The 25,470-nt window shown below is 46.5% G+C and overlaps 1 protein-coding gene and 1 long non-coding RNA gene across 10 annotated transcripts in view; both read left to right on the plus strand.

The window, feature by feature from the left end:
- Positions 1-25,470, plus strand: part of KIRREL3 (kirre like nephrin family adhesion molecule 3) — a 550,840-nt gene that overhangs the window by 40,610 nt on the left and 484,760 nt on the right. Inside the window, exon 1 of one of the 6 annotated variants that reach the window (XM_053203891.1) lies at positions 11,848-13,919. The exons of the other annotated variants lie outside the window; for them this stretch is intronic. The gene's annotated coding sequence lies outside the window, so the exon portion shown is untranslated. Of the gene's footprint in view, positions 1-11,847; positions 13,920-25,470 lie in introns of those variants that run through there. 6 annotated transcript variants of the gene reach the window in all.
- Positions 13,913-25,470, plus strand: part of LOC113593243 (uncharacterized) — a 47,637-nt gene continuing 36,079 nt past the window's right edge. For 2 of the 4 annotated variants that reach the window (XR_008290571.1, XR_008290572.1), the window contains exons 1-4: positions 13,913-16,120; positions 17,920-18,129; positions 18,405-19,779; positions 20,289-21,253. This is a non-coding gene — a long non-coding RNA (uncharacterized LOC113593243). Of the gene's footprint in view, positions 16,121-17,919; positions 18,130-18,404; positions 19,780-20,288; positions 21,254-21,661; positions 22,245-25,470 lie in introns of those variants that run through there. The other 2 variants (XR_003413337.2, XR_008290573.1) reach the window with 2 other exon arrangements.

Genomic DNA, 25,470 nt, shown 5'->3' on the forward strand with positions numbered 1-25,470 from the left:
AGATTATCTAAGTACAGCATGTGGAATAAAGAGAAAAAATGGTAAGACAAAGCCCCAGTAAAAACCAACATTTAGGGGTCTATTAGGGTTCTCCAAATAAACAGAATCGATCGCATTTATATATACATATATATGTATATATATGTGTGTATATATACACACACACGTATATATATGTATATATGCATACACATATGTATGTATATATGCATACACATATGTATGTATATACATATATGTATATGTATACATATATGTGTATGTATATATGTATATGTATACATATACGTGTATGCATATATGTGTGTACATATATATATATATATATATATATATATGTGGAATTAGCTCACTTGATTATGGAGACTGAAAAGTCCAACAATCTGCCATCTCTAAGATGGAGAACCAGAAGAGCCAGTTGTATAAATGTCTGTCCAAAAGCTAGCAGGATAAAACGTGGGAAGAGCCAATGTTTTGGCTGAAGTCCAAAGGCAGGAGAAAGTTGACATTCTATGCAAACAGTCAAGCAGGAAGAGTTCCCTCTTCCTCTTGGGAGGTTCAGAACTTTTTGTGGTAACCAGGCATTCAACTGATTGGATAAGGCCCACCAACATTAGGGAGGGCAATTAGTTTTACCCGGTCTACTGATTTAAATATTAATCTCATTCAGCAGTACTCTCACAGACATACCCAGAGAATTGGGTTTGACTAAATACTGGGCACCATGTGAACCAGTGAAATTGACACATAAAATTAACCATCACAAGGGGCATGCAGAGGAGAAGGAAGGGGAAGAGACAGAGAAGGTAAAAGAAATGGAGGAAATGCTCTTTTTTTATGAGTAATCCCACAACTACCTTAATTGCCTTTTTCTAGGGAGGTTTGGGGCTGGCAGGTCTCAGGCTCCTGCAGGTGGGTCCCTCTTCTGCCTCATCACTTGGTGGTGGGGGAGGGGTCCCCTGAACCAGATGGTGGGAGCTGTGCTCACGTGAAGGAGATTCTTACAGACTTTTAACCGGCGTTTAAAGGAGGATATTTCCGTGGAGCAGTCCATGTAAACTTCACTTGGGATCTGGCCACCTCTGAAGACATCCCTGTGTTTTCCACGTTCTGCCTTTGTGCTTGATCACTGGTTACGATCACACGTTCATACTCACACTCGCAGAAGTCCTTTTATGTTGTTTCTTAAAACTCGAAAACACAACTGGTAGAAACTAGGGTAAGGGAACACTTGTGAAGTACCAGGCACCGTGTCCGACATACATCATCTCCTTCACCTCTTCCAGACATTCTTTGAAATAGTCCCGGGCGCCTGGGTGGCTCAGTTGGTTAAGTATCAGACTCTTGATTTTGGCTCAGGGCGTGATCTCACGGTTCATGACTTCCAGCCCGGCGTTGGGCTCCACGCTGACGGTGTGGAGCCTGCTTGAGATTCTCTCTGTCTCTCTCTCTTTCCCTCCCGTGCATTCTCTCTCTCTCTCTCTCTCTCTCTCTCTTTCTCTCTCCCAAATAAATAAACTTTAACAATAAAAAAGGCTACTTTGAAATAGTCCAGCAAACCTAACACTCAGTCCGCTTCAGATCATAAGAAGCCCCAAGGCTTTAGAGACGACCGAGACCTCTCTTCATTGTGCTTTGTAAGCTGCAAAGTAGCACACAGTTGAACCATATTATCACTGAGTGACACAGCAGCCTTTGACACAGAAGGCACCCTGCCCGCGTTAGAGAAGAGGAAACAAAAGTTCCTTGAGACCGCTTTGCTAGTGAGTGATGAAGCTGCCACCAGATCCAGGTCTGGAGACATCTAGGTCTGTTGACACAGCCTGGCCCTTCAGGTGACCCTGTGGTCCTTCAGATTGCCTATGTAGGAAGAGGCCAGGGCGTGGCCTCGTATCTCTCTTTTCTGCCCAGGCAGAAGTCAGCACTGACTCAGCAGGCAGCCTGAGACTTGCAACAGAGCCAACCTCGCCTCTCGCTTCTTAGAAACTTCTCCCATCGGAGAACTCACTAGACTGCCGTGGTCCCACCTTCCTCTGCAGCCTGTGCTCTTTCTCAGACTCCAAAACGGCAGATCTGGCTGTCCTAGAGGCTCTATCCCCAGATGGGCTGAACATCGGGTAAGGTAGGTCTGAGCTCTCACCTTCCCCTGGAAACCTTTGGAAAGCTTTTGCAATAAAATAAAATTACATATTAATATTTGACAATTAATCTCTGACTCGGAAGAGCCGTATACACCATATGTGTAACCTCTGGACATTTCAATTTTCAATCTGCACAGTGAGATAACATCCTGAAAACGGAATGTAATCATCAATTAGCAATGTTCCTTAGGACAGACTGATCTGCAATAGTGAGCAGTTTTCAGGATCTGAGCGATGGCTGGTTTTAAGCCAGAAGAAGGTCAGAGGAGTCAGAGGAAGAAAAGACAGATGAGTATTTGAGCCTAGTGATAAGTCATAGAGGCTGGGCTGTGGAAAGCCAGCTTCCACGAGCCCCTGGCTAGCTCTGTCCTCCTAGGGCTTAGGAATGCGTCAGTGACAGCAACCATTGGCTGGGCCACAGTGGGGTTAACTGAGGGATATCAAAGAAGCAGAACATGTGGCCCCTGCTATCAAGACTTAGAAATTGTGTTGCGGAATCAGATCATACGCACGCAGAGTGGATTAAAAACACCACTCAAAGAGGCACACGCTGGCGAGTATGAATTGATACTGGGCCTGGTGGTCACGGACCTGTTTTCCTGCTTCTGTGTCACCAAGGATGACAACTAGAATCGCCGAGCAGCTGTTGTAACAAGTGCTTGTAGATCCGTGGTGAGAAGTCATCAGGCCAGAACAGTGCATTGTGTTTTCTTATTATATTTAATGGAAAATTGAAGTGCTCGGATATTTCCAAAGTGTAATTTGTTCTGATGGGTAGGCCGACAGTGAATTGGGCTGCTTCACTAGGGAAGAGGCAAAAAAAAAATAAATTAAACAAATTAATGACTGTGACGCATTCCGGGGGAAGGAAAATGCAGTTGACAATCCACCCCCACTACCACCCCTGACAAAAATCATCATTTTTATTGCAGTCACATCTCCTTGGGCTGCTGCTTCTTGTGGGTATTTTTAAAGAAAACTTCCCCTCTCGTCGTTTTCTTTAGCCCAGTAAGCACAGTTGCTAATTTTCTCTCATTTGGAGATTCCCCCCTGGAACCATATGCCATTAAAAAGCTTAGACACGTGGAAATGGACTGATGGAGATATGAGGAGACAGGGAGTTTCAGACGAGGAGAGACTTTGTCAGATGGAATGACTCTGACATCGGATTCGCTAACCAAAAGAGAAAGATCCTGCCATGGAAGGGCGAGGAAGAGAGCCTTTCCTGGGTCTCTGGAAGGGTCCAGAAGGCATGGTGTTCCCAGGGCACAGCTCAGGGCCCGGCCTCTAGCAAGTGCCCATCGGCTGAGAGAATGAATGAAAATGAATGAACGAATGAGTGAGTGAATGAATGAATGAGTGAATAGGACAGATGAGCATCTCTGAAGCAGAGAGGCAGACCGGAGCCTGGGAGGCTGGTCACAATGAGAGGCAGGACTTGCGAGCAGGTTGGCATACGTGGGACTCAGACGACACAGGGCACCACAGAACACAGCACGGAGGTTCTGGCGAATACCCCTGATACAATACGGACCCCTAGTTCCATGTCCCTTTTTCCATAGAACTTTTTTTTATTTCGCGTATGTTTGAGTAATTATTCAGGTTCGTGTTACCAAGGTAGTGTTCAAACTATTTAAGAAACGGGAACCCTCTTGCCCTTTTGGTGGGAATGCAAACTGGTGCAGCCACTCTGGAAAACAGTGTGGAGGTTCCTCAAAAAGTTAAAAATAGATCTACCCTAGGACCCAGCGATAACACTGCTAGGAATTTACCCAAGGGATACAGGAGTGCTGATGCATAGGGGCACTTGTACCCCAATGTTTACAGCAGCACTTTCAACAATAGCCAAATTATGGAAAGAGCCTAAATGTCCATCAACTGATGAGTGGATAAAGAAATTGTGGTTTTTATACACAATGGAATACTACGTGGCAATGAGAAAGAATGGAATATGGCCTTTTGTAGCAACGTGGATGGAACCAGAGAGTGTTATGCTAAGTGAAATAAGTCACACAGAGAAAGACAGACACCATATGTTTTCACTCTTATGTGGATCCTGAGAAACTTAACAGAAGACCATGGGGGAGGGGAAGGAAAAAAAAAAGAGACGGAGAGAGCCAGACCATAAGAGACTCTTAAAAACAGAATAAACTGAGGGTTGATGGGGGGTGGGAGGGAGGGGTGGGTGAGTGATGGGCACTGAGGAGGGCACCTGTTGGGATGAGCACTGGGTGTTGTATGGAAACCAATTTGACAATAAATTTCGTATTTAAAAAAAAGCGTGGAGGGGGACAAAACATAAGAGACTCTTAAATATGGAGAACAAACTGAGAGTTACTGGAGGGGTTCTGGGAGGGGGAATGGGCTAAATGGGTAAGGGGCATTAAGGAATCTACTCCTAAAATCATTGTTGCACTATATACTAATTTGGCTATAAATTTAAAAAAATAAAATAAAATAAATTAAAAATATTAAAAAAAACTGGTATATTGATGGCACCAACCATCCAGAGCAGATGCAATCAGTGGACACAGGCAGTACAGGCCCAGACCGCCATCCAGAATATAAGTCCTGAATGTTTCTCTCTCACTGGACCTAAGTTTTCTGGGGACGAGTATCATGTTGGCTTTTTCATGTATAATTTTTTTAATGTTTATGTATTCTTGAGAGAGAGAGAGACAGAGCTCAAGCAGGGGAGGGGCAGAGAGAGAGAGGGAGACAGAGACTCTGAAGCAGGCTCCAGGATCCCAGCTCAAGGCACAGAGCCCGACATGGGGCTCGAACTCAGGAACTGTGAGATCATGACCTGAGCTGAAGTCAGATGCTTAACTGACTGAGGCACCCAGGCGCCCCTTTTGCCTCTTTTTTTTTAAGTTTATCTGTTTATTTTGAGAGAAAGAATGAGAGAGAATATGAGCAGGGGTGGAGCAGTGAGAGAGAGAATGCCAAGCAGGCAGTCAGCCTGTCAGCACAGAGCCTGATGCGGGGCTCGATCTCGGGAATTGTGAGATCATGACCTGAGCCAAAACCAAGAGTCGACGCTTAACCAACTGAGCCACCCAGGCACCCCTCGCGTTTGCTTTTATACTTCATATCACACCTCAGCACCTAGATCGAGCCTTTGATATAAATACAGTTCCTCAGTTTAGCCTGCCTTGCATTTAGTAGCCACTCAATAAATATTTGTGGAATGAATGAATGCATTACGTGAGGAAGAAATGCACTGAGGGGTGGGGGGGGGGGGGATGGAATGCAATATAGCCTTGGAAATCCCCCTGGCCTGCTCAAACTACACAGCAACCTGCCCTCCCTCTGGGCTCCCTGGGACCACCCTAGCTCATTGGCATGCAGGATATGGGAGGGCAGAGGCGGATCCAGTTCTCTGGGCAGCCAGGGTATTTCCTGCAAAGCACTTTCCTTGACTTGTGTAAGTAAATCTGTTAATGCTCTCCTACTTCCTCCCCTTTGTTAGCAAGCCCAGTGTATTAATTAAAAACTGCAGGCAGCTGTAAGTATCTCCAGAAGAAGGATTAAGCCAGCTTTCTGTCAATTGCTTTCAAAGTGATTGCTATTTGCTAGAGAAACGCTTTCTTCAGGGGTTAAAGCAACCTGTTTCCACTTTTCCGTCTCCTGCATTACCTGATTAGCCCGCTGGCCCCTTCCCCTAATTCATGCTTCAAGCCCATTGCGGCAGGAAGACCGCAGTGATATGCCACATGCCTACGACAGTACCCCCTGGGACAGACATGGCCGTCTGGGCACTAATGCAATCAGAGCAAGGCGTCACCAGTGTAATCGGTGAGCGGGTCAGTTCCCCTTCTTCCTACTGACCTCTCAGGTTCGGCTGACTTAGGGCACCTGTGACATGTTTGTATCAACCATGCTTAGGGCGCCGATGAGGGGAAAAGCCAGGGACATGGCTGTCTCCTACACGATGTATCTATCTCAGTTAACCCTTCTTTTTTGCACCCGTCTATCGTACTGAGCACATCAGGAGAGACCTTTCTGCCTCACGCGAGGAAGAACGTTCTGACAGAGCCAGGCTGTCACGAGATGAAACCTACCATGGTAGGCACTCAGTAACGACTGTTAAAATGAACTGCCCATGAGATTCAACCAGATGACCTTTAATGGCCCTTCCTGGGTTGAAATATAATGTTGTGAACCAGGCTGTCTTATGGGGTTTTCACTGAGTGAGTGGAAAAGACTATCTCCCCTCCTCCATGGACAGGCAAGGTTTTGCACTTTCTGGGCCATCTGCTCTGCCCGGCCAGTCTTAAGGGGAGAGAGGGAACGGGGCAAGGGGAGCGGGTGATAGACAGGTTGGCACCAGAAAGCCAGGGTGGAAGGAAGTATTTCTGAGCCCCCAGACAATTTGTAACCTGCACAATTCATATTATCAGCAATGAATGTTAAGTAAATCAAATTCTCCATTGAAGTAATAAACAGTCAGCTATCATAGCACAAAATATGTCTGAACTCAACTCTAATGTGACTGTAAAATAAAGTGTCAAATCTCAGGCAGTTTTTTTTTTTTTTTTTTGAGAGAGAGGACTGACTGATAGGAACTTCCCAAGCTCCTTCTATTCCTCCCTTGGGTGCGAGCAGTGGCTGACTCTCCGCCCTCTGGGCCCTACCGCAATGACTTCAGTTACTCAGTCCCTCTGCTTTGGAAACCCTGGGAAATTACATGTGTTATGAGAGATGCTCACAGCCCCTGGTGAGAATTGAGATTCTGGGCGAACACACACACCTACTCACACACGCATGCATGCACACTGCACACGCACACACACCCGCACACGCATGCACACACACGCCCATGCACACGCGCCCACACGTCTGGCAGACTTGCATCTCCCCTGTATGCCACTCAGCCGATTGTGGTGTGAGACCCAGCCGCAGCAAAGAAAGAAAGGGGGGAAGAAAAGACCTAAGTCAGGATAACATAAATAAGTCTGTGGCAGGCAGAGAAAAACCCAAACAACTAATAGCACCAGAGAAAAGTCACTGCAGAATTTATATAAAAAAAAAAAAGCGTATCAGAAAAGCTGTTCCAGAGGCCTCGGAGAGGCAGAAATCACGAAAATTCTTTCCTGCCAGCCTGTGGCTTAAATGTGTAAGAATTACTCTTTCGTGAAAAATCGGTGACCGATGTGATTATTTTCTGTCAACAGTCAGCCCTTTTGTTTGTCGTCATACTTGGTGGATTGACGGGTCTCTCCTTCTCCCTCTCCAATGTGTGTGTACGTGCATGCATGTGTGTGTGCGTGTGTGTGCGTGTATTTAACTCACACTGACGTCTTTGGTCTTCTTTTGCATTATCAACATGTTTAAGTCAGAAACAGGTAAACAAAACTCCATCGGTGCTTAAACCCTTACTGTTCCTCTCTCTCCTGTCTTCATTTCAACCTTTTACAAGACAAATTTGTAGGATAAATCTATAGATAGTTGTCCTAGCTGGCTTTTTTTTTGGTTTTTTTTTTTTTTTTTTTTTTTTTTTTGTAGCATGATTTCGGTTCTTCTTTCCCTTTTCCTTTGGCCGATTGCTTCTTCCCTCGAGAGGAGTTCATTGCTACAGACTTCAATAAAGTGGAAAGGCTGTCCAGGGAACATTTGGCCAATTCCTCTGCCTCTCTGCAGGATTGATTGGACCAGGCGATTTGTGACTCCTGCCTTTCCTTCCATCACTCAGAGACTTAGTTTTCCTTCTGGTTGCTTTGTCTCCAGTGTCTCGTATGCCAGCATGATGATCGGCACAACTGTCTTGAACACTTCAAGTGCAATTAGTCCTTCCGTGAGGAGGAGGAGGAGGAGGGAGGCAAGCGTTCCTCCTGACACAAAACAGTCTTCTTTTTTAGGACTGTCTACCACTTTGAGCCATTCCTAAGCAGAAGACACCCATCTTCCAGTAGCAGAATACCCCCGTGCCTTCCTCGTTATGCCAACCCTCACATTGGTCAGTAAGGCATTATTGAGAGTCTGTTGTGGGTCCTGCAGAAAGTCAGATGCTCTGGGTGTCACGCTACAACTTTAAGACATGGCTTCTGCCCCTTTGAAGCTTACGTCTTAATTAGAGAAACATCCAAACATATGAAGGTCCTGATAAAATGCCTGAAGTGTGTCTACTGATGCACCCACCTCCAGTGTCTAGATTGTTAGGTCTTTTCTGTTTCTTTTATTTTATCCTACACGTTAAAAAGCGTATGTGGCTTCTCCATTCCAAGGCTATCCTTAGCACATGTCCTTTATACCTCTTGGGGTGGACAGATGATGGCCCCAGACGTGTTCACATCCTAATCCCCCGTGCCTGTGAATTTGTTACCTTACATGTCAAAAGTGACTTTGCAGATGAGATTTGGTGGAGATGCGATTTAAAATGGGGAGATTTTCCTAGATTATGTCGGTGGATTCCACGTAATCACAAGACAGGGGCAGAGTCTGAGAGGGGGAGGTGGCAACAGAAGCGGAGCTTGGATGATGTGGGGCCGTGAGCCAAGGAATGCAGGCAGCCTGTACAGCTTGGAAAAAACAAGGAAATAGACTTTCCCTTGAGCTTCCAGAAGGAACCCAGCCCTGCTGATAATGTTTTGAGTTCCGACTTCCAGAACTGTAACGTAATAGATTGGTGCTGTTCTCACCTACTGAATTTGTGATCATTTTAATACAGCAGCAGTAGGAAACATACATTGATTGAGCCATCCCTGGTCACCTGACCCACATTTGCGTCTTTGGTCTTTATCTTCTTTTCCGCAGGCTATGAGCGGCCAACAAATCTAGGTTATAAGTGAACAAAACTGTTTGTTTTTAAACTTTCATTGTTCCTCTACCTTCTGTCCTTTTCAGCCTTTTGTAGCCAAGTTATTTTGCAAACAGTCTAAGGCATTGATTCTCAGATCTGTCTATGCCCAGCATCACCTGAAAAGTTTTTCAAATAATGCGTCTGCTCAGGCTGTTCCACGGATCTGCTGGATTGGGACCCCCACCCCACATCCACTCACTGAACTGTAGCACCTACCACACCAGTAAAACAATTCGTGAGAAAGTTAATGAAGTTACTCTTCTCCACCCCCCATCTTCATAATCCCCAAATATGGCACCACATTCAGTCTGTAAACTCTGAAACTCTGCTACATCTAATGTGCTGATCACCTTATTTCTGGAGATTCTTGGCTTCCAGGTCCTCCTAATTTATCACTAATTGCCCATTTGTTTTCCTTCCTAACCTTAAAGATGAGTCCTCAGATCTGTGTATCTATGTTATCTATGTATGGATCTTTGTATCTATGTGTCTGGTTTTAGTGTTTCCATCATGAATCCCTGTCTCTCTGCCGTGGAGCTCAGCTATCCTGAGCATCACTTCCTCCCTTGTGTGGACAACTTCTAAGCTTGTAGCTTCTTCTCTGACCTCTCTTCCAGCCCCAGTATTGCTTTCCCAACTGGCTGCTAGACCATTCTCTGTAATAGCTACCATTTGTTAGATGTTTTTAGTCTTCACGACAGTCCCCCAAGATCTTAGTCCTGTGTTCACAGATGAGGAATCTTAGGCTCGCAGAGGTTATGCATCCAGCCAGGAGTCATACGTCCCTGTGAACCAGATTCAAAATGTACCCTCAATATTCAACAGGATCCTCAATTCTTCTTTTGGCAAGTTTTCAAAATCTATTTACATAGGGAGCTTCCTTGGGGGGTTCTGCGGGCCCAGGTCCATTACCATCCTTCCGTTTCTTCTCAAGGCAGAGAGGGAATATATTTAAGTGTGTACATTTCAAGCGTGAGCTGTTCAAGAGAAGACACCAACTTTTCTCAGGGTGAGGCATTCCTTATTTTTCCACTTGTTTAAAATTTACCCTTCCTTCAGTGCTCAACTGAAATGCCTCTGTGCACATGAGGTCTCCTAGACCCACCTCACACAGAAGAAATTGCCTTTTCTTTGAACTAGGGGTTTTCAGGATAGTGACTATATAGTAAACATTTCTGTCCACACCCCTCCTAGCCCTGTGTATCTGGCAACCTGCTTCTAGGGCTTTGCCAAAGAAGACTTGAATGATGAGACACTATTGGGAATATTTTGCTCTGCCATCCGGAAACTGGTTTTTCTGAACAGGACACATATCTTTGAACTTTCTCCTACCTCTGAGTAAGTTCTCTGCCCTCATGGGGCAGGAACCCTCTCTCTAAACTAGGCTGGTCTTGGAAATTCCCTTTATTTGGAAGGATGAATTTTTCTTCCCTAAGAGGCCTCTCAGCTCAAGTTCTGCTTTATCACTTTTTCTACCAAGGAGTCTAAGTGCTCTGTGCAGATGAAACTCCTAATATCCAGCCCTAGCACCCTAGAATTCCAATGATAAATCTACAGATGGTGGCTCCCCACCTCCACCCTCTTCCGTGTAATGTGAGATGTGGAAAGAGAGAAATCAGCCCATCTCGACACCAACTGGTAGAGGCATCCCCAGCAGGACCTCAGAGAAGGATAGCTCTTCCTACATGGAGGAGGAAAGTGTAAGCTTCCTTTGTAATGCATCAAGCAAGAGTAGAGACTCACAGGTAGAAATAATGAGTGACAGGACAAAGGCGGCCACAGTGGGGAGACCACCCTGGTTGAGCTGGAGCATTTAAGGGACATGACATTATCTCAGTAAATGGCTTCAGATTCCAAAGGATCTTAAACACCAGCCAATGGAGATTAGCCTTGACGTTAGGGGCACTGGGTATCCTTGTATATTTTAAAGCTGGAAAGTGATCTAATGCTTAGGTTTCCATAAATAAATAACCAAAAGGAAGAAGGGAAGAGTGGCCAAATGTCTTAAATTCCTCTTGGGCCTATTGCCTGATTTATCTTGGACCCCAAACACACAGACATGTGCAGATTTTCTTGGATTATTTATTTTGGTTTTAACGTACACAGTGGAGAACTCGATGTGAGCTTGGCTGGATGCTTCAGAGAAAAGGGCTGTGTTGTGTATGCATCTGTTGTTGCAACTGGTGCAGGCCATCTGTGGGTGGTTCCTGCCATTCTTAGCAGCCCTCCTTCTCTCTTGGAGAATGAAGGCTCCTACACTGAGTCATTTGGTGGCCGCTGAATTTTATTTTCGGAATGTGTCCTAAATACTGCAGGCTGCCCACTCACTATGCCGAGGAGAATGCCCTTTGAGAAGAGGATTCCTATTTGTCTAACAACAGCTTGCTGCTGGGGCGATCTCTCTCTTTTGTCACAGGCTGAATGGGGAAATGCTCAGCCTTTGATCTCCAAGGCTGAGAGCGTCCAGGGAGGAAGCTGAGCAGCCCGCTATGGTTTGAGTCTGAAACACATCTTTATGTTGCTTCACACGACGTTGCATGTGGATCACTATCTCGGTGTTCTAGAAGAATCGGAATCACAAAGTTTAAGAACTGGAGGGGACCCCAGAGTCCAGCTGCCTACAGATCACCTGAATGTCCTTTACAGTAGTTCCAATTAGGGGTCATTCTGCTGCGTCTTGCTAGCTTCTTGTGCCAGGAGACTCACTACCTTGAAAAGATTTCTAATCCAGGGTAGCCAGTAGCCTCATACAATACCCTGTTTATGTAAGCCTTTCTAGAGAGAGTGAGTTAGATGTTTTAAAAGCTCACCAAAAATCATACCTGCAGAGCCTGCAAATTCATCTCGAGGAATGTGGCTAAGGAACTAAATGAATGAATGAATCAAAATGTAATGTAATGTAATAAAGTGAATGAAAAACCATGTTGTAGAATAATAAGTGTTAATGTGAAGAGGCAGTAGTAGCTATCATTTTAAGCACTTGTTCTACGTCTTTTCTGAGAGCTTTCCATGTACTATTTTATTTATTATTCATTCAACCCTGGTGTGTCATGATGTGTGTGTGTGTGTGTGTGTGTGTGTGTGTGTGTGTGTGTGTGTTTTGAAGGCTGGGAGGGTCAGGGATTCTGTGAACACTTTAGAGTTTTTTGAGGATGAGCTAATGGTGTCTTCCATCTCCTGTCTCCTACACTGGCTTCTGAATTGCTATCCCCGCCCCAGCCGTCTGCTTTCCTGGGGCTCCACGAAACATTTCCCCACTTTGCCTATCCTATGGTTGGTTGGGGTCAGTCGCTTTTTCACTTCCATCAAGACAAGGCAGGCTCCCTGAGGAGGTAGGCTTTTTAGGAAGACTTAAAGGGGGTGAGGGACTATCATTAGGTAAAGCCCTGAAGAAAGGTACTGAATGATGGATCTTCTAAATGCATATTAATGCTTAATTGTTTCTGATGTTCTTTGGAGAGCCTGAGCCTCTCCTAATTTTCTTGATCTCTCAACCCTGAGGAAGAGCTGTACTGTCTGTCACACTGGACCAGGAACTTGACTTCCTGCATGGCAGTTCTAGAACGATTCCACTGTCTTCCTAGCTATGAACATAGGATGTGACAGTCCTGGACCTTAGTGAATATCACAGTGGTTACAAGAGTCTCTGGGTCCCTCCCCCTGGGCTCTCGCTCTCACTGAGATCCTTCTGTAGGGGGGCCCAGATGCATCCAGAGTTTTTCTCATGCTGTGTTTGAAACTTGACCATTTTTTTTAATGATAAAGAATAATTTCAATAATGTAGAGTTGGTTTCTTATTAAATCAAAGGAGAAAGATTATCAAGCGTGGTAGGTATTGTACTTTAAGTTGATTACAAAAAGCTTTATTGAGGGTTAACCACTAGGCAATGGATAGAAAATCAATTACACGGTAGTTAAACATCCAATAATATGTGTTGTAATGAACAATTCATATTTAACACCTCTTATGAAATAATGAGCTGTGTTGGAGTTTTGGGGTAGCCAAGCAGCAGTTGGGATATGAGAGTAAAATCTTGAGGAGGCTGACACCATGTTTTATCAAGTAGCATCTCACGGCATCATGGTTATGTGAGGGCCGGTTCACTTCCCATTCCGGTATCATGCCTCCTGACAGCTGACATGACCACACAGCTTCTAAGAGTCACCAGTCTAGACCGAGACCCAAGACTGCACTGACGTCAGATTGGTATGAAAGAGGAAGTCGTTAAGTCACTAAGATGATGCTGTGCATCATGAAATTAACATTTCCAGATTTCCTTAGGTAATGTGGACAGCCAGAGGGTCCTTTTCTCATCCTATCCCAGTCTATAGAGACCCATCTCTTCACCGTCTGCCATATTGTCTCCCACGTGATACATGAAAGCCTGACTCAGAACTCTTTATATTTAAATGGTATTTGCATGTAGTGTGTTCATGAATAACTCAATTCAGTTGCTATTCATGCTTTTCCTTTTTCACCACACCGCCCAATCAAATGTGATTTCAAGCTAGGAAGGGGCCATCCAGTCGCAAAACCTGCCAAGCCACCCACATTTCTGGCTTCACTGAAGGTTGTTCTGTAATTCCCTGTGTCTCCTTCTGCTCCAGGTTCTATAATATGAAGCTAGTATTTTCAAAGGAGTTCACAGTTTGTGCCTCCAGAATCAGACCATGGTAGAGTCCTTCAGTTTAGCCAATTCACAGATATTTTGCAGAGTTACAGGAGAGGTGAAGGAGAAAGCAAAGAGTGGAAGACAAGAAGAAAATAGCAGCGTTCAGGTGGCAATTGGAAATGAGAACCAGTGAAGCGGAGAGAATACAAAGCGGCTATTTCATGGGTAGAAGATCGCGATGGGGAAGGTTCACTCATGAGTAGGAGAAGCTGAGTGAGGAAAGGACAATAGGAGGGAGTAAGCTATTGGCTCAGAAAACACTGGCTTTGGCTGACATTGTGAAGATCATAAAACCAACCTGAGGTAAGTAGGATAGTTAGCATTTGGGAGCTTAGGCTCTAGAGCCTGGCAGACTAGATTTCTGGTCCTTTCTGCCACTTGCTAGCTATGAGGTTGGGAATTTATTTAACCCCTCTGGGTCCAGTGATGCAAAATCTACGTGCTTACACCCAAGTACCTAGTATAAGATCTGCCGTATCCTTGTCATGCAATAAATATTGGACAATGTGTGTGTAATCGTATCTACCCTATATGGGCATTTTTGTGCAGACAGATTGCAAAAAGCCAGGTAGGACATTTCATGTATTGCCTGGTATATATAATATAATTATGAGCATACTTATTACTGCACTTATTTTTAAAATATGCAAGCATTTGATTTTCTGTAGCCATTTGATCTTACTACGTTAAACGATGTCCCTCGTGTTGCTACCACGCTGGGAACTGCTGTGAATGCTGGGGCATATTTTGTGAGCTCCCATCATAGTGGCTGGCATTAAACATGCTCCCGAGATAGGTTAAGTAAGTGAGTCGCTTGCGGAATCTTAAAGTGGGAGCTCACCTTACTGAACATCTAGTCTAGCCTGTAGATTTTATAGGCACAGCCTATAAATCTTTTTGGGACCAAGTAGAAATCGCTGTAGCAGCATGGCATTTTGTTAACGAGGATGCTGTGGCCCAGGGAGGCTAGGTGGTTTGGGCTGGGCAACCCAGTGTGTGATGACTAAACCAGAAGTATAGCCCAGGTCACGCAGTTCCCAGGGTGGTGGCAACCAAGCCTTCCCTTCCAGGGACAAGGGTGGCTAGCCAGTTGTAGAGCCTGGGGGCCGCTGTGTGAGATGTGACTTTCTCATTTTGCAGTCTCCAGGGGCTTCAGTGTCTTTTCGGAGGAAGAGCTACAACCTGAGGCCTGGAATCTGAGGTCGGGGTTGTCACAAGGGGGTTGAGCCCAAATTCTAGAGCCGTGGGTTCCGAGGTAGAATTCTTGACAGTTCCAAGTAGGATTCCGGACTCCACCTGAATTTCTCAAACACCAGCCCGGGATTTGAGAGCTGGAGAAGCCCTGAGCATCAGCAGTCACGATAGGTTGTGGGAAAGGCACGTGAAAAGTGACGGGAATGAGATGAGGGAGGTGTCGAGGAGCAAGAATTCCCGTCCCCTTGAAGGTCCTTGTAGCTGGATTAGGAATCAGATTGACACGAGACAGAATAACAGGAGAAAACCAAATTTTACAGGTGTGTATAATGGGACATCCACATAGACATGGAAATTCCAAAGACCATCAGGCAGCATGGAGTATATATGTCATCCTGAAACTAAGGGGAAGGGGTAAGAGTCTGGGACTCCAGAGGAAAGGAGTGTACTTCACGGGACCATAAGAGGAACAGACGTTTGGTAATTAGATGTTTGCCCTGCCATACAGATGGGCCACTCCGAGAAAAACTGATCTGTTAATAACCCTTATTCTGGGGAAGACCCCCAATTTAGATTCTTCTGTGTGGTTAAGGGTGGGAGAAAAGTTTCTCTTCAGCCCGCAGGGACTCAATTGCCTTCAGCTCAAAATAATCCACATGCTCACGTGACACTTTCTGGGTTGGGGGGCTTTCCTGAACACCGTCAGAATCAGGGCATTTGTTGGGGGCGGGGAGTGGAAGTTCTGCTCCTTAGACAGGCCATCCTTACTGTTTACAGCTGGTGTGCTGGTTAATCCGAGGGGATTTGCATAGATGCGGGGACCAGGGAAGAGAAGATTTGGGGACCCTGGGGGACAGCAGAGCAAGAAGTGGGAAGGGTGTGTGAGGGCCTGCATCCAAGAAGCTTCCAGTCTCATGGCCCCTTCCATCCTGATTTGCTATAACCCCTTTCCCTTGGGGCTTGAATCCAGGGAACTCTTAGGGAAAGACCTGACACATGACAGGGACTCAGTAGGTATTTGATGAATGAATGAATGAATCCATGAATGAAAAGAATTTTAGAGCTAAAAGGGACTGTAATGGGCCTCAAGTGATGGCTATAACCAACACCATTCAATTATTAATTCCAATAAAGCAACTCTCAAAGCACTAACAGAAGCTTGAAAATGGAGAATTTCTAATCACCAACATGCTTGCTGTCAAAGTCATGATGGTGGCCTGCTTGGGACCTGTCCCCCTCTTCTGCAGCTGCCTCAGGGAGATGAGAAGGCTTCGGTGTAGGAGCCCAGTGCAGCAGGGGGAACATCTGTGGTGAGTCTAATGAGGCTATTAGGGTGGAGGTAGGTTAGCAGCTTCCCCTGAAGGCACCAGGGGAGACCTGAGATCTGTCTCCCCACCGCCTGGGGGAACATATCTAAAGACTGGCTAAATTGCAGGTGCAGACTGAAAAGATACTGAACAGCCCCAGGCCACATTCTTCTAGGGACCTTGTGGAGACGTGGAGACTTTGGGGTGGGGGGCGCAGAGAATGACTTCTTTCAAAAGGCCTGGATGGGCTGGCTGGAAGGAGGGTGAAGAAAGGAGCAGAAATGGTTCTGCGGGCCCTCCAGGGAGCGAGCGGAGGTATTCTCCCGCCGCCCCCGACACAGCCCGTCATGTCGCACTTGGGGGCTGAATGTCGCTGATAGGTAGCAGAGTAGCTGCTGACGCCGGGGAAGTCTGAGTGGTGGGTCTTGTCGTTACAGAAATCACACCGGACAGCAGCGAGGTAGGGGTGGGGACGGCAGAGAACAGGGCCCTGAGAATCTTCGAATGTGTCAGAGCAGTTTTGTCACCGTGAAGGCAAACCCAAAGTGAAGCGTAATGGAGAACTCGAGGCAGATAGAGTCTGTCAGTGAGATTTAATTTGTTTCAGAACTGAGAGAGTTGCGAGAGCCCCCGTTCTTGATTGGAGTGGACAGCAGAGAGGTGGGAGCGCACAGGGCTGGAGCTACTCATTCCAGATAGGACTCCGGTAAACCAATCAGATAAATCTCTTCATTAGGGTCTTGAGTAAAAGGCAAGTGGAAAGAGGGCAGAGCGCAGCCTGTAGATTAAATTTGGTCAGAGCCAATATCTGACAATCCCCCATGCTGTTATCCAAATGAAAGCTAATGCAACTATGAATTAGCAGCCCCAGGAGCAATGGAGGAGGGAATTCAATTCTCTCCAACTCTGCTCCAGTCTAGACTGAAAGAGGAACCACGGGAGGCTGGCGTCGCTCCCTCCAGGCATGCAGGTGTTGACTGGGGGGTGGTGGGGCACAAGGTGCCCCACTTGGGCTTCCCCACTCCAGTCTCAGAGTGTGGGCCTCAGTCATGTCTTAGGTCTGCTCAGCCAGCTCCGGGAAGGCCCAGGGTGAGCCCTTCGTCTTCCAGAAGGTTTCAGCTGCAAGGGAGCCTCATTCCCTCTGAGGAAATTTCGCCTTGCCTTCCTCCTGCCAGCCTTGAGCATGACTCTTTTCTTCGCAGTGAGCCCTGGACAGAGTTCCCCGGCTGGCCCTTGATATTTCTAAATCCAGAAGTCCCCCAGATGGTAGCTACGCTTGTCGTGAGAACAGTCTGACATAGAGGATTGTCCAGTCACTATGTCGCCCACCTGAAACGAATGTAGCATCGCATGTCAGCTGTACTCCCATCACAACAACAAAAACATAAGGAGTCCCCACCTAGCCTGAATCCAGTGATAGTGTATCACTCTCCCCTGCCAAACCTTCAGAACAACCATTTCCCCTCTTTGTTTTCAACAGAACAGAATTTTAATGAAACTAAGAGCACATAGGGGACCATGGATGGCCTTCCTTCCACTTATGGAGATTGATCTTTAATGCTTCCCTTGGAGGAAATGCCTGCCCTTGACCCCTCACATCTGTCATTCTGGCCCCACTGACCCTGCAGTCGTGCCCTTTGCCCTGCCTTCCAACCCACATGGCACTTACCCTCAGATATGTATTCGATATTAATGCATTATTGTTCATTTATCTTTCGGTCTGTTGATTTAATCTCGTCCTGGGCTTATCCTTCACCCGTGTGCCATGGTATCGTGTAAATATGCTCTTACGTTCCTAATAGGCAAAGTCGGCCGTGTCTAGGTAATTCTTCGGTTTGCACAATGCAATCTACAGAGGGGCCTTCTTTTGATGATGTTGGCGATAATGATATCAGATTGTATGGAGAAGGGCAGAGAAAAGCCGCGATTAGTTCCAAGAGGGAGGCATTGAGCGGCAGAGACGGAATCTCCTCCAGCCCTCCCTGGGACGGGGTCTCGCTGTCAGCTAGCGGGTAAGAGGAGAGAAGGAATGAAGATGAATGTTTTACCGCGGTGGCTGCCCAAGGCCCGAAGCCATCTCAAAAGCCAATCCCCGAGACCCCCAAGGGAAAGGGCCAGTGGTGCAGCACTGGGGGCCTATGGCCCTGATGGGAACATTTATCAGAAATCTGTGCAAATGAGAGCAGGGAAGCAGAGCTTGTCCCAAGAGACGTTGTCTGCACCGGGTGGGGGGGGGGGTGGAGGGGGGATATCTTAGAATAAAATCCTTTAATGTTTCTCTCCACAGCAATATAGTCTCCTTAATATGACAAATCGGAGCTCCTGCCGTACTTTACTGCCTGCATGTTAATGAGCCGAGCCCGTGTAACAGAGCCATTTGGTGGAGGGAGTTTACAAACAACTTGGTTTTGAGATACTCAGAGAGAGAGGGAGAGAAGGAAGATGAGGTTGCATTGAGAGCCGTAGGTCTGACGGAGGAGGCAGCCTCCCTACAAGCCTTGGGACTCAAGGAGAGCCCCCTGGAAGAGTCTTTGCTCTTGGAGTGGCCATGCAAAGAGAGCCGGGGGAGACCTCTAAGACTCTGAGATTGCATTTCACTGAAGGACCCGATTCATTAAAATGATGTAGAAAACACTCTTCAGGGGGCGCCCAGGTGGCTTAGTGGGTTGAGCGTCCAAATTCGGCTCAGGTCATGATCTGGCGGTCTGTGGGTTCGAGCCCCGTATCGGGCTCTGTGCCGACAGCTCGGAGCCTGGAGCCTGCCTCAGATTCTGTGTCTCCCTCTCTCTGCCCCTTCCCCACTCATGTTCTCTCTCTTTGTCAAAAATAAATAAACGTTAAAAAAAAAACAAAACACTCTCCAGCACGTGCTACAAGATTCCCAGGGTGAATGCAGGTCACTGTCCCCATCTGGCTGCCACTCTGTGGTGCTTGAGTGACCCTCTCCAGCTGGAAGAGCAGGGGAGAGAATGGGACCTAGGCTTTCACAGAATGGGTCAGCCTGTTTTCTGAATCCAAGGTTAGGATAATGTCCAGATTCCTTATCACCAGGCTCGTGAGGTCACTTTGTTATCTCGACAGGGTGAAACAGTGGCCAGTGTGAGTGAGCCCTTTGGAACACTAGAGATCTTGTCATAATGACGACGATGATGGCGACGGTTATGATGATGATGGTGACAATGTCACATAACATGTACTCCGTGCTTACCAGGTGCCAGACCCGGCAGTAGGGGTTTTAGATGCATGTATCATTTAATCCTTACTCAACTAAGTGCTTGATAATACTGTTATTCCATTTTTATGATGAGTAAAGTAAGGTTCGAAGAGTTCAGTATCTTGATCACAGTTACAAATCTCCTTAGTGATGTCGCATGCAGAAGTATCAATCATTGGAAGAACATGTATGGAGCCTCCTTGAAGGATGTTGTATTACAGAATACTTGAACTAGAAGGAATCTGGACATGATCTGGCCCAACCTTTCTCACTATCCAGGTGGAAAAACCATCAGCCTGGAAAACAGAAGTGACCTCTGCAAGGCTAGGCCACCAGAAAATGGCAAAGCTGGGGTTAAAGTCCAGATCTTCTGAATTCCAGTGCTTTGTTCCTCTGTGGCACCCTCATTGTCTTTCAGTTTGGAGTGTTGCAGGATTTTAATTTTTAGGTAATGTGCTGATGGCTGGTGGTGAATTAAGCGCACGTGGGAACTAAAACATCTAAGAATCGGGAAAGAGCTGAGGGGAAAGCTGGTGTCCATTGAGCAGCTATAGTTGGACTGAGAAAGAGACCTGGGACACCCGCCATCTTGCTCTAGGGACGCATCACCTGAGATGGGAGCAGCCCCCTCAGGGAAGGCTGCGAGGGTGGGAGGTGTCTGGGTCTGGTCCTGGGATCCTTGTTCATCCAGGCTTGTACCTGAATACTCAAAGAGGATGGATTCCAGAGAACAGGGAAATGACCAGAGATGGGCCTTCTCTCCCATCCACCTGAGTGTGCCCAGCCCCTCATCTGGGCTGGAGGGATGTAAATGCCAACTAATGTACCATGTGGGGCTGGCTGCCTAAGAATCACCTGGAGAGTAATTTATAGACAGATTCCCAAGCCCTACTCCCAGAACTTCTGATTCAGAAAGTCTAGGTTACTATTCACCTATATTTTTTACATTGCCTCCAGGTGATTCTGATTATCAACCAGAGTTGGAGCCACTACTGAAGGCTCTGATGTCATCGGGCAAACACAGAAGCAGGTGGAAAGATCAGCGAACGAGGAGAGCCAGTTAAATGCAAAAAACGGTGATAGAGGGCTTTTGGGTGGTTTTTTGTTTTGTCTTTTGCTATAACCCCTGGGCTCCTGCCAACGATGATGCTGAGGGTGATTCCAATGTTGAGGGACAAGAGAAAATGGACTTCTGGGTAAGATCCATTATCTTAATGCAGATGAAATTTTCAGTAATTACAACTTCTTGTCAAACATGCAGGCTCAATTGAAATAAAGTCGTGAATGGTGCCAGGATTATCTAGATCAATTCTCCTGTATGTGTTATCCCTGGTAGTCTCTCGAGAGATAAAGCACCCCTCATGCTAGGTAATTATGTGGATAAGTGTGGCAATTCCACAGTAACCCAGCCATAAGTGAATTCAGTGGGAACAATTCAGGCTGATGTAGCTGGAGGAGAGGAGGGGACCAGAGCAAAGTCCAGATAGCATTGTGACAGTCATGGCCTCATTTGTGCTGTCAGCAATAAAGCACTAAATCACTGCCTATAGGAGGTAGGCACAAGGGTAAGTTAAAAGAATTCTAGACCATCCCTCAGTTTTCCAACTGGCAGATTCCCGAAATGCGGCACTTATGAGCCATGTGACCGGAAGAACATGGCAAACTCAATATTAAGAACATGGCCTTGGCATGTAAGATCAGTGTGTGGCTCCTCTTGGTAAAGCAGAGAATGAACACGCACATGTGTGAGCATACACACACACACACACACACACACACACACACACACACACAGAGTCCATCAAAACGGGGAGAAGTTACTTCTCAATGTTGTAAATTTAAATGAAGTCCGGAGTAGTGAAGGCCATTTGTAAGGTCTGCTGAGCTAATGGATTCATAATGACTTTTCAAGCTTCGCTCGGGTAAGAAATACTGTTCATTTTTTAATTGCATATAATTATACTTTTTCATAATCTAGGGCAGCATAGCAAAAGTAAATCTACTGGCTTAATTATAAATCTTTTTATTATCTGGAACCCTGCTGAAATAAAAGGAAAGAAACAACTATCGTGGTTTTTTTTTTTAATCTAGTAAAAAGGATTACAAAAAAAAAAAACCTCAATGTTAAATGAGTTACGATGTTTTTGATGGGAGAACACTGGTTTGTTTCACGTTTGATATTCTTTTGGTTGGGGGCGGGGGGGGGAGGCTGTTTGTAGAAATGCCCGGACATTCTGACCTGCCTGTGGTCCAAACTGCCTCCTGTCCTAAGGGAGTGAGCATTTGCTGGTCTGTTCAATAATCTGAGAGAGTCCTTTTTTTATCCCTAGAGGTGGAGTCTGGGAAGAGCTTCAAGCTTGAAGGTGCAGCAGGTTAGGGGGGGAAGGGGTTGCATTCCAGGAAGAGGTGAGAAGTCTGAGGAGCTGAAGCTCCCAGGATCATACTCGGATTATTCTTTCCACTGGGTTTCCCCTCCTGATCTTCCCAAGACTCTCCTGTGACTCTGTGGCTCACTCAGAATGACCCTGGGGAGAAAGATGCACTTCTGAAGGACACGGGATGCTAACCTGGCCAGGAAGGTGCATTGCTTTCATGGAGATGAGATTGGCCGTCCCCTTCGTTCCTTGTAGAGTAGAAATGCTGGACCAATCACGTGTAAGGGAGCAGCACCATTCCGGAGGCATGAGCAGGTTCGGGCCGACGTGACTGTGTCTGAGGCAGGGAGAGCAGGCTCACAAAAACACGGGCAGTTCTCCATATTCAGCTCTCCAGTGTCACCCCACAAGTCAGAGAGGGTCGGAGGCACCTGCTTCCAGGTGGGCAGCAGAGGGCCTGTTAGCGCTGGAGCCTGGGGGAGGCGGGGAGCCCCCGGGCAGCACCAGCCGAGCCCTCGCCGAACCGTCCTGAAGACCTGGCTTCTTCCACGATCCCTTGAAAAGGCATCAATGCTGGATGCCCCTTGTTTAAGCGAATCAGGTACTCAGTCATTGCTGGGGAGGCAGGGAACCCAGAGAGAAAAACTAATGAAGCTCTTAAAGGCTCGGTAGCCCATATGGGCCTGATGGACGTGGATGGGGTTGCAGCCCCGTCTCGGAAGAGGGGGACATCATCCTGAAAGGCGACGGAGGTTCGCAGTGAGCATCTCTAAATCCCTCTGCGTTACTTTTTGCCACTCTGGCCCCAATTCCGACCCCACGCACACACCCCCGTGGCACCTCAAGTGTGGGACACGCTAGACATTCTGTGCTTCGAATGGCAAGCGCCTCCGGTGGCGCGTGCAACCTGTGCCTGGCGCTGGCTGAGACCCGCTTCTCTCCCTGCAGCCCCTGCTCCGGCAGCCACCTCTTCACCCCCGACGTAGGGGTTCCCTTCTCCTGGTACTTACTCTGGGCTCCAGATTGCTGTTGTCAGGCCGGTGCTGCCAAAAAGTGGCCCCGAATTTGAACCCCTCTCTCCAGAAAGAAGCAGAATCTCACATCTCCCGTGGAGAACTCCCTTTCATGCCCTCTGATGCCTGCAATCAGGGAGGGGTTCCTGGAAGAGGTGAACTTGACAGTACAAGAGTGGTCGTGAACAGTCAAAGGACAGTTGTGTCCAGAAAGTTGCTTTAGTAACGCATTAAAGTAAGAACCCCCCCCCCCGCTCCCCACAAGGGTGATGAGTTTGGCTAGCCAACCTGAATCCCACTAGGGATCATCCAGACCCATTTCCTAGGTATATGATGCTTTTCATCAGCCCGTCACTAAATCCCAGGGAGTATGCTTTACTCCTCTGGACTCTCCTCAGAGCAGATAAGACACATGCCAGTTTAGACTCCTGGCACCACCACTTAAGAGCTATGTGGACTTTGACTTCATCTTTCTTAATCTCTATATGCTCATCCATAAAATGGGTATAATACTAGCGGGCCTGCGGAGTCCTAAGAATTAGAGAAAAGTCAAGGACCTAGTGAAGTCGGAGGCCTGCTACCTACTCAGTGCTCAACGGGTGTTTTTTGTGTTTTTTTTTTTTTTTTTTTTTTTTTGCTGTCTCTGTTGTGGCTATGATATTCCTAGATTCAGAAAGCTGGGTACACGTTCCTGTTTTTCTCGTTGCTGGCAGCTTGGCCTTGGTTGAGTTGCATAGTTTTTCAAAGCTTTAGCTTGGGCGTCTGGGAAGTGCAGCTAACGACTTCTGCCTTAACCAGGTAGCGAGAGGTTTCGCAACAACCAGTAAAAGTAAAAGCCTAGCACAGCGATTTAAACAAGCAGGAAGTAACACCCCCTCACTTACCGAGCCTTCCAGGATATGCTGTCGCAGTTGGTTTGGCAGCTTGACCGTGTCAGGACGAGCATCTTTGGGGCTCTCTGGGCCCTTCTGTACCAGCTTTTCCCTTGGTGGTCCTTGACTTTTCTAATTCTTAGAAATGCCTTGCTCTAGGCACAGAGAAGGGGGCAGAGGAAGGGACAGAAGATCAGCCTCTCTGTGTCCGAAAGAGGAAAAGCTTTCCCAGAGCCCACCCGGTAAACGTACACTCACATCTCCTTGACTGCAACTGGATGAGGGTCAGGCCAGTCAGCCAGTGGTGTTCGTCCCACATCCACCGATGGGGCTGCTGTGAGAACAGACAGACGAGTGTATGTTAAAGCATTTTGTAAGAGCGTCACAAAAGTAAGTTACTATCCTTACTCTAGCTCTTGTACAAAGGAGAGGCCAGTCAACTGGGTAAGTGATAACTCTATTGTTCAGGCCTTTTAACCCCACCGAGATGAATGGAAGACATTCTGGAGGCCATGGTTGTTTTAGTACAGGCTCCTAGGTCATAGCCTCTTTCTGACCAAGCTGCGGGTTACCCGTTTCATTTTGCTAGTGGGATGAGGCTTGAATTGGGCTTGGTGACTTCAATTGTCTCTGCTTGATGTGAGTGGAAGGCTATGTTTCTAGGTAAATATGGTGAATTTCTAGTGCCCAGCAGGAGGTATTCCTGAAAGGCTCATTCACCAGTAATGGGGTGATGTTACATTAATCATAGGTAGTCTTCTTAATGTGTGCCCTCCCATTCTTGTACCCTCATGACATCCTTAATAAGCATCTGCTATCTTTAACAGCTTTATTGAGGCATAATTTACATACCATAAAATTCGCTAAGTATACAATCGAATGATTTTTAGTAAATTGACACAGTTGTGCAACCGTTACTACGATCCAGTTTTAGAACAGTTCAGTCTCCCCTGAACAATCCTTCCTGCCCGTTTGCAGGCAATCTCTACAACCCCACCCGCTCTCACCGTGCTCCAGGCAATTACTAAGCTACTTTCTGTCTCTAGATTGCCTTTTCTGGACATTTCCCACCAACAGGATTGTACAATATGTAGCCTTCTGTGTCTGGCTTCTTTCACTTAGCATGTTGTTGAAGTTCACCCACATCGTAGCTATCAGTCGTTGGTCCATTTTTGTACGGATGAACAGTCGATGATGAACATTTTAGTTCCTTCCACTTTTTGCTCCTTATGACTTTTTGCTCCTTATGAAGATGCTGCTGTGAACATTCATATGTATGTCTTTTGTGGATACGTATTTTCCTTTCTCGTGGATAGAGATCTAGGAAATGAGTTGCTGTGTCATATAACTTTATGTTTAACATTTTAAGAACCTGTCCAACTATTGTCCACCTTTTACCAGATTGTTACATTTGTTACTGTCGATGAACCTACACAGACACCTCATCACCCCAAGTCCATAGTCTACGTCACAGGGTTCGCTCCTGGTGTTATACACTCTGCGGGTCTTGACAAATGTATGATGACATGGATCCACCATGACAGTATTGTAGAGTAGTTTCACTGCTCTAAAAACCCTCTGTGCTCTACCTGTTGATCTGCCCTTCCCCTCAGTCCCTGGCAACCACTGATCTTTTTACCATCTCCATAGTTTTGCCTTTTCCAAAATGTCATGTGGTCATTCACAAAGTATGTAGCCTTTTCAGGTTGTTGTTGTGTTTTCACTTCGTAATATGCATTTTAAGTGTCCTCCAGATCTTTTCATGGCCTTCATCAGCTTATTTCTTTTTAGCCCCGAATACTATTCCATTGTATGGATGTACATGTATGTATACATTTACCCGTTCCTACTGAAGGACATCTTGGTTGCTTCCACGTAT

This window comes from Acinonyx jubatus, chromosome D1 (assembly GCF_027475565.1).
Source record: "Acinonyx jubatus isolate Ajub_Pintada_27869175 chromosome D1, VMU_Ajub_asm_v1.0, whole genome shotgun sequence".
NCBI classification, from domain to species: Eukaryota; Metazoa; Chordata; class Mammalia; order Carnivora; family Felidae; genus Acinonyx; species Acinonyx jubatus.